Source organism: Delphinapterus leucas, chromosome 16, assembly GCF_059928025.1.
Source record: "Delphinapterus leucas isolate spDelLeu-1000000601 "Yukka" chromosome 16, BTC_Dleu_Yukka2, whole genome shotgun sequence".
NCBI lineage: Eukaryota > Metazoa > Chordata > Mammalia > Artiodactyla > Monodontidae > Delphinapterus > Delphinapterus leucas.
Genome location: NC_143144.1, coordinates 79,312,246 through 79,328,578, shown reverse-complemented (window position 1 = coordinate 79,328,578; position 16,333 = coordinate 79,312,246).

The following is a 16,333-nucleotide window of genomic DNA, read 5'->3' as shown; positions in this document are numbered from 1 at the left end:
GGCCCAAGTTGGGTGACCATTTTGATGTTGGTCAGTGGTTTTATGATGTGGGCATACTGGGCTAAAGCAAAAAGGCCTTTTGTCAGAGCTGTCTGCAGGGAGAGGGAAACAAGCCATAAGATACAGCTGGCACCAAGGAAGGGGCTGAAACCCTGCCATTACCCCACATGGGATCCCCCTTAGTGGCACGACCCCTCCAGCCCTCCTGGATGCGGGAGCTTTTGTGTGGGCTCCCCCACTGCCGGCTGTCTCCCTGGGAGCCTTAGACTCAACCAGGAAAGGAGGAATTTGCCCTCTAACCTAGAGCTCCCTTTTCTCAGGGACCCTGCTGCTCGGGTTTTATTTTTAATAAGAATGCAAGATTATGGAATCAATGAAATGGATGTTAGTTAGTTAAAGAGCAGCCCGAGTTGTGCAGGGAGATCTGGGAGGCTCCTCAGAGGACAGGTGCGGCGGGGAGATGGGTTGGCAGATGCCATGCCCCGATGGCATCTCCTCACATGCTTTGAGCCTGGCTGTCTCAGGGCCACCCCGAGACCAGAAGCCCAGAAGTCCAGAAGCCCAGTGGGGCAAGGGGCCTGAGGGAGCCCAGAGGCCTGGCCTCGACCTGCCCAGCCTCGCCCGCTGCACCCACTCCCACCCCAGCTTCTGAGACAAGCTGCAGTCGTTGGCATACAGTTCCACCCTATTGTCCTAAATCAAAAACCGAAATGAAGGGCTTCCCTGGTGGCGCAGTGGTTAAGAATCCGCCTGCCAATGCAGGGGACACGGGTTCAAGCCCTGGTCCGGGAAGATCCCATGTGCTGTGGATCTTAGTTGCGGAGCAACTAAGCCCATGCGCCACAACTACTGAGCCTGCACTCTAGAACCCGCGAGCCACAGCTACTGAGCCCGTGTGCCACAACTACTGAGCCTGCACGCCTAGAGCCCGTGCTCCTCGACGAGAGAAGCCACTGCAATGAGAAGCCCGCGCACTGCAACGAAGACCTGATGCAGCCAAAAATAAATAAATTAAATAAATAAATTAAAAAAAAAAACAACCAAAACCAAAATGAAGAATGAGGCACTGGCAGAAAGAGAGGAGGCTCTGTTTGTTGAGTGTCTGCTGGCACCAGGAACTGTGTTAGGTACTTTATCATTTCATTCAATTTCTTTGGTTTCCGTCGGGACACATATTAAGGGAAATGAATATGAAGCATTGGGTCCCTGCCCTGGACCAAGGCACAGTCACACATGTTGTTTCATTTCTCCATCACAACAGCTTCCTGTGGTCAGAGACACAAACTCAGACTCAGGGAGGTCAAATCCCCAGAGCCAATACCTGGCAGAGCAACAGTTCCCACATGGCTGCCTCCAAAATCCACACTGTCAAACCTCTGTCTTGGCTGGGTTCCCCCCCCGTGCTGTTGGGACAGGCCCCGGCTTAGGAGTGAAGCCCCTGTGAGTGGGGCCCAGGGAAGGAGAGTGAGCATATCTGGTGCCTCAGGGAACAGATAGAGACCAGACAGTTTGGCCAGCTTCTAGGGGTGGAGAAGGGGTCTCCAGACTCCAGGGGAGAGAAGGCAGAACCCAGTGTCCTCATGGCTACAGGCTCTCTCACCTTCTGGGCGTGGAATGGAAGCCTATGTGTGTAAGGGCAGAGTCACCGTTGACCACTGATCCTTATCAAAAGGACCCAAAAGGAGATGGGTTTCCCTTGGCTCAGGAGGGATTTGGGTTAGACACAAGGGTAGTATAGTCAGCCTCTAGAAAAAGTGACTGATTTCTAGAAACCTGCTGTGCTGCGTGTACCATCTGAACGACACTTATCATGCAGTGGAAGCATGTGGACACCCAAGCAGAGCTCAGATCCCAGTGGAGAGTGAGCAGTTGTGTAATCTCAGGCAAGTTCAGTTTCCTTGAGTGCGTGAAAGGCAAGCTGACATGCCTTCCAGAGTTATCATGCAGCGCCCCTAGCACAGAGTCTATTGTGGAGCATACAGGGTGTGGTAGTCGCTGGTACTGTGGCCAAGTCAGAAAGTGAGGACCTGGTGATAAGTCTTAGGTGAGGAGAGGAAGCTCTGGAGGCAGCTTAGACAAAGCCTTTCCCATCTGTAGACTGGAGTGAGTGGAAGAGGGCTTGACTACATCGTTTGGATCTCTTATGCTCTTCCCAGCTCCTCCAGTGTCAGATTCTGGGATTTATAAGTCAGTAAGTCATGGAAAGATAATGTCTCCACATGATGGAGAAATAATAGAATATATACGTATATAAATATACATATATATACCACATCGTCTGTATTCATTCATCTGTCAATGGTCATTTACATTTATTTATTTATTTATTTATTTATTTTGGGCTGTGGTGGGTCTTCATTTCTGTGCGAGGGCTTTCTCTAGTTGTGGCAAGTGGGGGCCACTCTTCATCGCAGTGCGCGGGCCTCTCACTATCGCGGCCTCTCTTGTTGTGGAGCACAGGCTCCAGACGCGCAGGCTCAGTAGTTGTGGCTCACGGGCTTAGTTGCTCTGCGGCATGTGGGATCCTCCCAGCCAAGGGCACGAACCCGTGTCCCCTGCATTAGCAGGCAGATTCTCAAACACTGCGCCACCAGGGAAGCCCCCTGTCAATGGACATTTAGGTTGCTTCCATGTCTTGGCTATTGTAAATAGTGCTGCTATGAATATTGGGGTGCACGTCTCCTTTCGAATGAAAATCTATCCATTCTTGAAGGCCTGCCCCAAACGCTCCCCTGCACACAATATCCTGGTCCTTCCATCCCACGACACTTGGCTAAAACCTCCCCCTCCTTGGCATTTGTATCCTTCCCTGGGCACTGTGGGTCGGTGAGCACATGTCTGTCTTTTTTCCCCACCTTCTCCCAGACTTGAAGCCATGGAGAGCAGTGTCCTGGGTGAGTCATCTTGTGCCTGTCCCCATTAGATAAGGGACAGTTGGCTTACCCACCGTGAGTCTCCTAGGCAACTCCGTCACCAGTTCCACCCTTAGACCTGTGCAAGTGGGGTCCCTGCCCAGATCCAGAGCTTGGAGTGCTTTGCTCAAAAATTTTTAAATCTCTCTTCAGTGCTTGGGACAGCTGGGGCCCGCAGTGTTGTCTGGAGCCCCAAACCTGGAGTCCCATTTCTTTCCTTTGAGGATCTCTCCAACCCTGTACCCTCTGCCTCTCCCCAACCACACACTTGTCGAGTGGACCAGATGCCTCCAGGAGGCATCCCACATCCCACATATGGGATTGCCTTGGAACTCTGGGACTCCAGGTCCAGGAAGGCAACTTGGCAAGGGGATTGTTCCCGTTAGCTGCTATGGTATTTTTTTTTTCTAGCTTTATTGAGATATAATTGACATATAACCTTGTGTAAGTTTAAGGTGTACAATGCACTGATTTTTGATATGCTTGTATATTGCAAAATGATTGCTACCACAGCATTAGCTAATACCTCCATTCTGTCACATAATTACCATTTCCTTTTCTGCCATGAGAACATTTAAGATCTACTCTCTCAGCACTTTTCAAGTATTAATATATTATTAAACATAATCACCATGCTGTATATTAGAACAAACTTTCTAACTGAAGGTGCGTAGCCTTTGACTAGCGTCTCCCTATGTCTCAAGCCCCTGGCCACCACCGATCTGTTCAGTTTCTATGAATTCCTTTTAGATTCTGTTTCCATGAGCCTTTTTAGAGTCCACATATAAGTGATATCATAGTTTCTCTGTCTGATTTATTTCACTTAGTATAACGCCCTCAAGTTCTATCCATATTGTTGCAAGTAGCAGGATTTCTTTCTTTCTCATGGCTGAATAATATTCCATTGTATACATACACCACATTTTCTTTATCCATTCATCCGTTGACAGATGGATGTTTCCATATCTTGGAATGATGAATGGGTGGGTTGTTTCTGTATCTTGGTTATTGCTAGTAATGCCTCAGTGAATGTGCGAGGGCAGATATCTCTCCAAGATCTTGTTTTCATGTCTTCTGGATATACACTTGGAAGTGGGATTGATGGATCTATGGTAGCTCTATTTTTAAATTTTCTGTGGCACCTCCATGCTATGTTTTGCAGAGCGTCTGCACTAATTTACACTGCCACCATCAGTGCCCAAGGTTCCCTTTTCTCCGTATCTTCACCAATAGTTTCTGTAGACAGAAGCCTGAAAACAATATTTGCCCGGGGTCCCATACCCTAGGACAGCCCTGGCTGTCATCTTTAGGTGTCCCTTCCTCGGGTTCTAAAATGAGACCCCCTGGCTGATGGCCAGACCCATCCAATCAGCAGACCCTAGCCTTGGTGCACTGACAGGGCTGGAGCAGTCCTCTGCTAGCTTGGCCCACAAATGTGACCAACATTATAGAAACTTGGGAGATCCCCAGCAGGGCCCCCAGACTGACATGCTCAGAAAAAAACAAACTATAATCTCCTCCCAAGCGTGGCCAGGTCTGTAGGAGAAACATTATTGCTTCTTGTGCCTGACTTTCCCTGCCTAGTGTTTACTGCGACCCCATCACAATTCTCAGATGTTACAATATTCCAGGCGATGTTTTGATTTCACAAATCATTTACCCACAAGAAATGAATATATTCATTAACCTTGTAGGACTCCTGGAGGGATTTTTTTTTTTTTTTAAAGATAGGAAAGGGCCAAGAATACGGCTAATATTTAAATAGATCTTCCACTGTCATCTGCTGATAGGACAAGCTGATCTAATCTTTCTGGAGGGCAATTTGGCAACACTTGCTGAAGCCTTTAAAATGTACTTATCCTCTGACCCAACAATTTTGCTCCTAGGAATTTACCAGAAAAAGAATTCAAGATGTGTTCCGAGATAGACCTATGCGGACACGTGTTCAAGTGTGGTTTAGAATAGTGAGACAGTTTTAAAAAATAAACTGAAAACCAGCAATTGGGAGTGGGTGATATAAATTATGAGCATGCGTACGATGGAGCCCTCGCCAGTCACTGAAAATGATTTTGCAAGAGAACAATGACTAATACGGAAAAAATGTTTATGATGCATTTTATGTTTCTGTAAAGAGACAAAACAGAACAGGCAATAGTATCTCAGTTTTGTTTTTTAAAAAAATCTGTGTCTGGATACATATGAAAAAAAGATTGGAAAGCTATATATCAAAATATAGCAGCGAGGATTATGTTTCCTTACCTTAATTTTAATATATCAGTAATTACTATGTATTACACATGAATTTTTTGAAAGTAATGAAAAATTATGTTCCTGATTATTTTAGTGCTTTCCCACAGGCAAGCCCATCTGAACTGCCTCTTTGGTGAGACTGCTAGAAAAATCAACAATTACTGGGGCTGCTGGATACACATCTCCCTCCCAGGGCCTGTAGGGGTGAAGCAAAATGCATGACTCCATGCCTGCCTCCAAGGAACGTGAACTCTAGAATGGGAGCTAGAGCCTTCCGGGAGGAAGCCAGGGTCCGTTCACAGTGGTGTGGGAAGCGGATTGGGAAGGGGCTCCTGCAGAACTGGGCACGTCAAGGCCACTGCATGTAAAACGCCTTTGACTGATGGATGGGGTCTCAAAGCGCAGCTGTGGGAAAGTGTCTCCCCAGGGAGTCATGAGCGAGAGCCTTTCAGCTCTGCAGTGGCTGCCCCTTCTGGCAGGTCCTCCCCTTTAGCGTGACTCACACGGAGCCCATCTCGGGCAGCAACGCCTCGTGAAACACACTGACTTTAGGTCTTGGGCAGAGACCCCTTCATCCCAGGGAAAGCAGGTCCAGTCTGGGCTTAGAAGCACAGAAACTCCCACCCCTGCGAGTTTCTCTAGCCTTCCTGCCACATGTGGTTGGCTACCTCCAGACTTAGTTGAGTGTGAGAAAAATTGTTCTCTATTTTCTAAGCCGCTGTTGGTTGGATTTCTCTTTTACTTGCAGCTGAATTCACATCGAACCCATAGCATCACTTACTGGCTGCCTGGCTTTGATCCAGTTACTGCACCACCCGAATTCAGCTTTCCTCTCTGTAAAATAGAAACAAGTTCCCTGGTTATGGTGAGGATTAAATAACACAAATACATAAAGAGCTCAGCACACAGTAGGTGCTCAGTAAATGTTCCTTATTCCCTGCACACTCTCATGGAGATGTCGGTTTGGCAGAGTGTGTGGGGAGTTTGTAGGGAATCCATGGCAGGTGGTGTCTCCCAGAGCAGACAGGATCTTCCTGCCCTGTTGCCCACCCAGGTGCCGCAGCTGTTGGCACCCGACTCTCCCCTTCAGCCCAGCAGCCCTGCGTGGGGAGAACTGTTCTGGGTTAGTATGGCTCCCCCCCACCCCCGGTTAAGACTGATGGACCAGTAGCGCAGACACTGGGTGAGCCTACCGTGCATCTTACCACCAAGCAGACTTACGGCTCATAGAGGGGAATAAAGGCGTGATGCCCGAGATTTACACTCCGCTCCCCTATAACAGCATCCTGACCGCGGGTTACCGGAGAGGACGTGCTCTCAGGGACAGGATGTTTGTCTGACTTCCTCTGACAGCCACTGCAGACTAAAGCCATCAACCAGAAGCCTGTTTCCTCCTCTCACTGCAGAGAAAGGCTCCCGATCAGTGTGGGAGCTGGAGTGCTGAGCTCAGAGTGTGCAGCCACAGCAAAATCATCTTTGCTCTGCTTCTCCGGGCATTGGGGCTTTGGAGTTGATAAAGTGAGAAAACTCAGGCCTGGAGACCGGCAGGAAGCAGGCGTAGGGAGGTGGGCCATCTCCACTGCCCTCTCTGCTGCGGTTGGAGCAGCGGGCAAGGATTCACACTCTGATGGGGAGTGGGCAACTTGGCTACCGCCTCCAGCCCGCCGCGTAGCTGTATCCCAGGGCTGCTTCAGGCATGAACAGAAGTCATCAGGGGCCCTCCTCCAAGGGGCACGCAGGCACCTGTGCACAAGCCCACTCGGGCCAGGCTCTCCCAGAGGCGACAGAGCAAAGCGAAACAGACTCTGCAGTCTGATGGTCTGCATGGGGATGGGTTTGCATCCCAACCCCAACACTTACTGACTGGTGGTTTTTGAATGAATTCACCTTTCTGGGTCTCAGTTTCCTCATCCATAAAATGGGGATAATAAATGCATCCAACCCAGAGGGTTGTTGTGAGATGGTGCTCGCAGGAAGGCTGCTGCTGTGATTACATGATGGTGCCCCTTGGCACAAGCGAGGCCCCCATGAAGATGGGGCTGACTCTGCCCGCATGCACAGGAAGGGGGCACTGAAGGTCAGGTGTCCCTGGGGTAGAAGGTGGGCACTGGGAGAGCACACTAAGTGCATGAAAACTAAGAGGAAAAGGCAGGAGAATGTTCAAGCTGAGCTGCCCCGGTGGGTAGGTGTGGCGGGGTGGAGAACAGAGGATGCCAGGCTGGATGTAGGAGCCAGTGGCCTGGGTCAAAGGGGTACTATGTGTCACCAAGGCTTTGGCCCTCAATCTGTGGGGAGAGGAGGGAAGGCAGACACACGTCCTTGGACCAACCTGGAGGATGCCCTTACCAGCATCCCCCAGTCCTGGGATCCCCTCCCATGGGAATGACTCACCCAGGCCTCCCAGGCAGGCTCTGGAAAGATTTTTAGGTTGATTCAGGCCACCTGAGAAAAGGACCTCCCCGTGGGTGGGGCGGGGAGTGGAGAGAAAGCACAGACTCCGGACACTGAGGGGAGACAAGGACTTCCCGGGCCTCGGGGAGGGCTCTGGGGTCCCCTGGACGCTGGGAGTAGCAGGGGCATTCTTGGTTGTCTGGGCAGTGGAAGGACCCTCTGCTTCTCTAGGGCCAGAAAGGCTTCCACAAGAGGAGGAAGCATAGGAGAAATTAGAATGAAATCCAAAGTGACGGCTGCAAACTTAAGCGTCACTGGCAGGGTACCCTCCCGGGAAGCATCTCTCAGCTGCCATGAACGCTGCTGCTGTAGCCTGAGCTGCAACACCAGCCCACCCCTGCCTTCCGCCCTTCCGTGCACAAGGGCCCTGTAAACAGATCGCTGGAGTGGACTTCCTGTCACCACAGCAGTGCCAGGACAGGGTGACAACCCTGCTCAGCCGAGGAACCAGGGACCGGAGACCCCAGCTCCATTTTCCCTGGACGATTAATGAGTCTGGGTGTGTATTTTTGGAAACAGTAATGAAGGCTTTTCAGGAAATGAGGGGCAGGATGAAATATATTGCTGTTGCCACGTATTTGCGGTTGGTTTGTTTTTATTTTTAAAATAACTATGCTGTTGAATTCAATCATCTCTAACTATGAAAGTGAGTAGATTCTAGTGGAGCTGGAGTTTGTGGTCTGGAGCTATGGGCGGAATCTAGGGTGAGGTTTGGGGGAGTGAGATGTTGGGGTCCAGACTAAGAGGAGGGGAAAACGCAGGCCGGGCCCTCACCATCTCTTCCTCAAATCTTTGTTGCTACCCTTCCAGCTCCGGGCCCACCTCTCTCTGATCCAGCTTCCACCGATGGCTGGAGGATCCAGTGAGAAAGCAAGTCTATCCCTGCCTCCAAAATCTTTCCATGGTTCCCTGTTGCCAACTGGAAAATGTCCAAACCCATGAGTCTGGCTCCAAAGGAACTTTAATGATGCAGCCTCCTGTCTTCCTAAGCCCCTATCCCCATAACCTTCCCCAACACCCTGCTCTCAAGTCACCCTGAACCCCAGGTTCTTGCATCCTGCCTGCTATCTGCACATGGCATTTCCTCTCCTGGAACACCTTTCCCCAGGATTCACCTGGAAACCTTTACTCATCACTAACACTCAGGTTAAAATCATCTCCCAGGGTGCCCCTCCCTGAACGTCCTGGGGTGGTGGTGGGGAGTACACCCATCTGTTCTCACCACACAGATTTTTGTGGCTGGTTTCCAAGGGTGTCTCCCTGCCTGGGCTTGGCACAAAGTCAAATCAACAAATACTTCCCAAGAGAACCGGGCTGTGGTCCCCAGGGCAGATGGCATCCAATCCTCCTTAGCAGGGAGGGGCCAGAGAAGGTGTCTCTAAGGCTGCTGGGCTTTCTCAGGCCCCTGCCAAGGCCTGCCCAAGGTGATGCCGCTCCTGTGTGTTTGAGACGCTGCACCAGGAAGTCGTAAAGCCTGCCCACCCAGCCCAGCTCCCCTGCTCTGGGCTCTGAGATGAGGGAGGGGCCGGGTCTTTCCCAGCCCCGACTTTCTTCTTCCACTGGCTGTGACCAAGAGCAGGGGCACCTGTTCCCCTCTGATAAAAGGACAGGTCAGTTTACAGCTCCTTGCGGAGTAGCTGTGATGACAGAAAAGCAGGCCCATCAGAGGGGCCGCCAACGCAGGGACATGAAAGATACGTGTTCTGTGAATGCGTTTGCATACAACCAGCTATAATTTTTCCCCTCCAGAGAATGGGATGTCACAAGTCTGACAGGTGTTCAGCAACTGGTGTAAGAAGGGGGGAAAACAAGCTGCCTGGGCTTCAAAAGCAACACTTCCTTGGCAGAAAGGACGTGAGAACAACTTGACAAGATAAGGGGTGCAGAGCTCTGAGCTGCATGGATGCTCCAGACAAAACTGTCCTCTGGAAGACCAGGAAGTGCCCGGATAATGGCTCTGAAAACATCAGAGAAAGAGGACCACAGGCCGGCAGAGGAGATCATCCCAGTTCCTGGGACGGTGACCTTTTACGTTCACTGCAAAGGTGTGTGTGTGTGTGTGTGTGTGTGTGTGTGTGTGTGTGTGTGTGTGAGTGTGTTCCACATGAGCTCCAGCGTGTGATCTGAGTGTCTGTCAGACTCTGTATGAACTTGGATATTGCATTAGCCAGTGATTGCCAAAACGATGCTGTGTAACAAACCCCTCCAAAGGTCAATATCTTAAAATGACAATTACTCATGGTCTTCAGGTCAGCTGCAATTCAGCTGGGCTGCCTTGGACTTTAGGCTCCTGGGTCTGGGCTTTAGGGTCCAGGCTGCAGTTTGGGGCTAGGTGTGCCCTCTTCTCAAGAATCCTACTTGGACAAGGGTCACCAGGGCAAGTGGTCTGCTACATGTGTCTCATCCTGGGGCCCAGGCTGAAGGGGCAGCGGTTCCTGGAATGTGTTCTTCTCTTGACAGATCTCCAGAGAGAGAGAGCAGACCCCTCTGTGCTAGCACATCTCAGGCTCCAGGCTGGCTGGGTCTGGCCCAACACCCATTGGGCCAAAGAGAGTGTCATGGCCAAGCCCCAGGTCAAAGCTCAGGGAAGTGTACCCTGTTTGGCACGAGGCCATCCCATAGTGGAGAAATGGGCCCAGTGATTCAATCTACCACTCATCTCTTATATGTGGGGATTTGAGGGACATGAGGGTCTTGAGGGTGATTGTACATTGTCATGTGTCTCAGTGGGTGTGGACACTCTGCGTGTGCATGTATGTGCTTTGCTCAATGATCAATACATTCCCAGGTGAGGATCAAAAAACGATTTTAGCGAGAGGCTGATAGGGGTCACGTGAGGAAATGCGGAGGGTTGCAGGACTATTGGCGCTGCTTGAATTTCAGTGCAAAGTTATACAATCTGCCCCTGGTGTAGAAATCATAAACTATACACAGCCACCCTGTGCACCATCACCTTTAGGGTATGTGATTTGGGGTCCTATCTCCAGCTCCTAAGAGGGGTGGACATAGCCAAGGAGGCTTAACATTCCAACCTCTTCAAGCAAGCCCAGTAATCTGTTATTTGGAGGCCACCAAGGAGAAGTTGGAATGAAAATTAGGCTTGAGGGACTGCCTCCATGCAAACTGTATTGAAAGCATCCCCGCAGGTAAGGAAAAAGCCAGGTCTCAGCTGGGGCCTGTACCTGGCAGGGCAGGTGGTGGGACAGAAATAAATGTATTGATCTGAGCTTTTCAGGTAAGAGGCTCGATGGCTCCTCCACACAAAGGCGGCGGGAAGGTTCTCCAGAGGTGCAGTAAGCCAGTCTCTGGTCAGCTTGTCAGCTTTCAGGCAACTGAGCCAATCTTCCCCTGTTAGTTACACTTGCCTTTTATTTTTCACAAGATGAATTTTTAATTTTTACGACAGTATTGGGAAAATTTCAAAGCATCACACGGCAGGCTCGAGGGTGCTGTGTTATCTGTCCAACAGTCACAGCTTTCCCATGGACCAATAGAGGCCCAAAAGGAAATGAAAGTCAGGTCCTCCAGCCTTCAGAAGTGGGCTGGCGTCCTGCAGCCCGAGTCACAGACTGCCCTGGACCAGGTGTTGCCTTCGGCCCGACCCTGGGGCCTTTGATAGGAGCTTCCTGAGCAAAAACTTAGTGCCAGGTGCCCTGCTGGGCTGTGGGGCTGGAAGACAATCCAGGACAGGCAGGTGGTCTTTGTCCTCATGGAGCTGACATTCCAGTGGGCAGACAGACCCAAGAGAAAGAACCTATGGTCTTAGCAACTGGGCCCTGCGTGAAGCCCCAAGGAGCAGAGGTGGCAGATGACAGCCTCCTGAGACCTCATCTGGGCTGAGGGTGCACGGTGGGAGGGCTGTGCCTCCCCATTGCAGGTGAGCACCTCCAGCTTTGCTGGGTTGGGAGTGAGGCATCCAGCCCCCAGGTGGGACTGAGTTAGCCCAGCCTGGCCCAGGATGGATTCTCATCACAGGCTTAGCCGCTTGCACATCTCTGATGCTGGAGACCTGTCCCCCTTAGCAAGGTCCTGCTCCTGTTTCCCCACTCCGGCTTCGGAACGCACCCTGGTCTTGGCCAGGAGCCAGACCACCCACGGGCCTGTTTTAGCCCCTGTAGAGCCAGGGGACCAGGTTCACCACCAGCCCCTGCCCTCTGTGCCCTCTGCTGTTCCCTCCTGCTGGCCGAGTCCCAGAATCTGAAGGCTGAGAACAGAGGAGACTGAGAAAGCCGGGCCTCAGGAGCCACTGCCTTCTCTCCCTATACCTGCTTCCTCCTCCCTGTGCCCGATTTTCTGTCTGCAGATTCCAGGGCTGCCAGAGGACCCACGAACTACAGTCCATGCCTTGGCTGCAGTGAGAAACTTGATGACAAGGGCAGGAGAAGTTTGGATCATAGAACAGAAGGCCTGAGCCAGTCGGGGCCTTCCTTACTCCCTTGGCGGCTCACCGCATGATATTTAAGGGGCAGGTGCTGTGCACCCACAACTGTGCCGGACGGATGAGGGCCACCCCCCGAGGCGCAGGCAGGCCCCATCCCTCCCACTGGAGGCTGTGGCTGAGGAGAGCTCCCAGTGCCGGGAGCTGAGCTGCAAAGGACCCGGAGACGGAGAGAGGCAGCCCAGGGAGCCCACATCTTAGGGGGAAGTTGAGAAGACCCAGCTGAGGAAGGGGCGAAGTTAACTAGGTGGGCGGGATGCTTGCCTGAAATTCTCTTTTATCCCTCCTCTCTCCCCCTGTTTAGACAGACATCAGACCTCAGGGTCCTCGGCCTCAGCAGGAGGAGGAATCAGGCTTGGAAGCTTCAGCTGCTGAGGTCACAGCCTAATGATAGATTTTTTTTTTTTTGCGGTACGCAGGCCTCCCGCTGCTGTGGACTCTCTCGTTGCAGAGCACAGGCTCCGGACGCACAGGCTCAGCGGCCCTGGCTCACGGGCCCAGCCGCTCCGCGGCATGTGGGATCTTCCCGGACTGGGGCACAAACCTGTGTCCCCTGCGTCGGCAGGCGGGCTCTCAACCACTGAGCCACCAGGGAAGCCCCTAATGATAGATTTTGATGATTACTTGCTGAACCACAGGGGAGATGAAAATTCTCCAGGGTCGGGGAGTGAGGGGATTACAGTAGACACTGGTGTGGGTCTAGACGCATCCTTCCCTGACCCAGATCCTGGGAAGAGAGGTTGAGGGGTTTGGAAAGTAAGAGCAGAGGGGACCCGTGGTCTCCCCTCCCTCGTGTGAACTCTCCTCTGTCTCCCGCCCCCATGGCATTCACAGAGCGCCATCTACAGTTTCCAGTCCCATTTGATGTTTAAGTGCAAAGAGAACTTAAATACGCTGAAGCAGTGTGGCTCTGACTCCTCCTGGGCTTCCACCGTTGTGTCCAGTCTCTTACAGATGGCAGCTCGCGTCTCGTTTGATTGAGGCCTTTTTAGCAACTTGTCTTTACCAAGTCTTACCCAAGTACTCAACTTAGTTTTCATCGAAACAGCAACTCTCTTTTTTTTCACATTTACATCTCATTGGCTTAAATCATATTAAGAAAACCACATCATTACAATAACAAAACCGGTGCAGATTTGGGACCATCACATCTGGCTCTTGGTAGATACACAGTTGGACAGATGAGAGCGGAACTGGGCTGGACACCAGAAAGCAGCCCCTGAACCCAGAGCACTCGTGTTGACAACGTCAGGCAACCGCGGGCACAGGGGCAAAGCAGAGCTTGTTACTCTGGTCAGTTCTTTAAGAGGAAGTTGGTTAAAGCTCTTTTGCTGTGTTTGCGAGAGGACGATTGTATTTTAAATTAGGTTCCCCCAAAGCAGACATCACCTGCCATCTAACTGGAGTAAGGAGAGTGAATATGGGGGGCCACTTGGATAGTGAGACAATGAAGGGGTCAGTGGTTTGGGGGTCTCACCAAGGTCATAGAGAGGCTGGAGTGGAGTCAGGTAAGCTAGTGGGCTGAAAAGAATGGAAGGTGGTGTGAATTTCTGGTTTTGGAGGCCATGCACAGTTACAGGGCTGTGATGAGAGTGGCTGAGATTCAAATCATCGCAGGCACAGAGGGTGAGGAATTGTGAGGCAGGCCATCCACGTGGCTCACCCAGGTGGATACTGAAGAGTTTGGAGTGACAGCAGCATCAGGGTGTCAGGAAGATGGTGGCAGGCATGGAGGTCTCCAGGGACAGAGGGAGGGGGACCAACCGGCAGTGAGCAGGGCTGCTTCCAAGAGGGAGGGAGACCAATGAAGCAAGTGCCTCTACGGAACAAGGAAGACGTCCACCTACACCTGACCCGAGGAGCACAGGTAGGAGAGGAAAACAAGCAGTTGCTGTTTTTCTAAGCAACTTAAGGGGCTTAAGCCCCTCATTGCCAGGTGGGGACAAAGAATACTTACCTGTCCAGAATTCTTCCACCAGATCGAGGCCCAGTTGGGACCAGAACACAGCCCTCGGAACTGAATTATTCAGCTCATTTTATTTTATTTTATTTTTTTGCGGTACGCGGGCCTCTCACTGTTGGGGCCCCTCCCGTTGCGGAGCACAGGCTCCGGACGCGCAGGCTCAGCGGCCATGGCTCACGGGCCCAGCCGCTCCGCGGCATGTGGGATCTTCCCGGACCGGGGCACGAACCCGTGTCCCCTGCATCGGCAGGCGGACTCTCAACCACTGCGCCACCAGGGAAGTCCTATTCAGCTCATTTTAAAAAGGAGTTTGAGACAGACAGATAAGCTATGTTCTTGGTCGGCAAGATAAACTATTGAATAGATGTCTATCCCTCCCCCCAAGCTAATACATGGATTAAATACAATTCCAATCAAAATCCCACAAAGGTATTTTAAAATCAATATGCTTTGAAGTTCCATGTGAAAAATAAGAATAGGCAAGAATTTGAAAGAATTTTCTTAAAATTAAGAGCAACAAAGTGAGGTGTGTGTGTGTGTGTGTGTGTGTGTGAGCCGAGGCAGCTGAACCCAAGAGCAAAATGATCAAGCAAAGCTCTTAAAACCTCAGGACTGGCTCCCACACAAAGGGAGACTGGTGATCGGACAGCCCAGAAAACCAGGCATGAAAAGTATTAACGCATGATAAAGTCCACTTTCCAAAGCAAATATTAAGGAAAGAGTGTTTTCAAATTGTGTTCAGTCCACGGCCACACCACCCTGAATGAGCCCGATCTCGTCGAATTGTGTTGAATAATCGGATACTCATTTGCAATAAAAGATTAGGTTGGATGCACAGAATACCATACACCCAATAAAGCCAAGGCGAATTCAAGTGTTAAATATGGAAAACCAAATTTTAGGTAAACTAGCAAAACAGAAAATAGAATATTTATCAGATGGTGGATGAACTGCTCACCTCATTAGCAACAGAAGCAGTCACATGACAGAGGTTGACTGAGTTGAATAGTATATAAGCTTCCAAATAATGACAATACCAGAAAAGAAACATTTAAGGGATAACACACTGGGAGAAGACTTACACCAAAAATGGAAATAACGTGGTTTTTAAAATATGACTGAGAAAAAATTAATATAGTATAATAATATCTAATGAGCTCACTCAAATTTGTAAAAACAAGATTCCCAAAGATATTCACGGAAAGATGACAAAAATCCTTCATGGGAGAAGAACAAATTGCTAAAGAGTTGGACCTGGGGATGCCATTTTGGACTTATTTAAGAATGTGTTATTTTAAACAGTTTTGATTTAACCCTGAGGCTGAGGTGAAATGGACACACTGGTGCTTGCAGCCTTATTGATGGGTACAGGATGTTTGGAAAGCAAAACGGTGAGATGAGGGGAGAGCCACAGAGGCTTACATAATCTGAGTGTGTATTCCGGCATCTGGAACGCAGTGCTGAGCAAAGAGTCAAGCGGAAGCGACAGTCACACGCACAAGGGTGTCTGTTACCATTTGATACTATGTTTAATAGTAAAGCAAAACAGAGAAACAGAAAGGACTGAAATTGACAGTCCTTACTGACAGTCCTTATTGACAAATAAGAAGAGAGCTTAGTTATATTGTAGCATTCTACTCCATGGAGTATATTCCCCCATTCGACTGAATGAATACATGGGGGAATGTAGGGAAATGATAAGATTAAAAAACCCCACAACTTGTGTGTGGAAAGATTGTAATGCTTTAGCTATATATGTAAAATAAGCATGTGGCTAGAAAAGGACCAAAATGCAAACTAGAAAAATAGTCACTGTGTTAGAGCCATGGGTTTAAATATAATGCTCTAAATAATTTTTTTTTTGGAGGGGAATCGTGTACTTATATCTTTCCTTCCCTCCTTCTTTCCTCCCTCCCCCTCAAGCAGAGTGGACCATGTACCCCACTGAGACACCAGAACTCAAACCCCAGCCTTCTCGAGTCTGCGAAACACCTCGAATACTGTCAGGCCAGCAGGACCAGGGCTGGGCAGGGCGTGGGCACACTGGGAGGAGGCGGGGACCTCCTTTCATTGGCAGAGAATGCTCAAACTCGTTAGGTGCGACTCCAAAGAATTAAACATTAGAAATACAGTCCATATATTTAGAAAAACCATGATGCTAGTTATACTAGATATATTGCCAGATGAAGCCGAGATACTATTTTGAGCATGTCTGAAAAAAATTTCATCTCCTGGTGAAAATGAGTCACATTTGCAGCAAACCACAAATCTCAATGTGGATTTCACGTCCTGGATTAACAGGAGAGCCTGTCTTTCCTA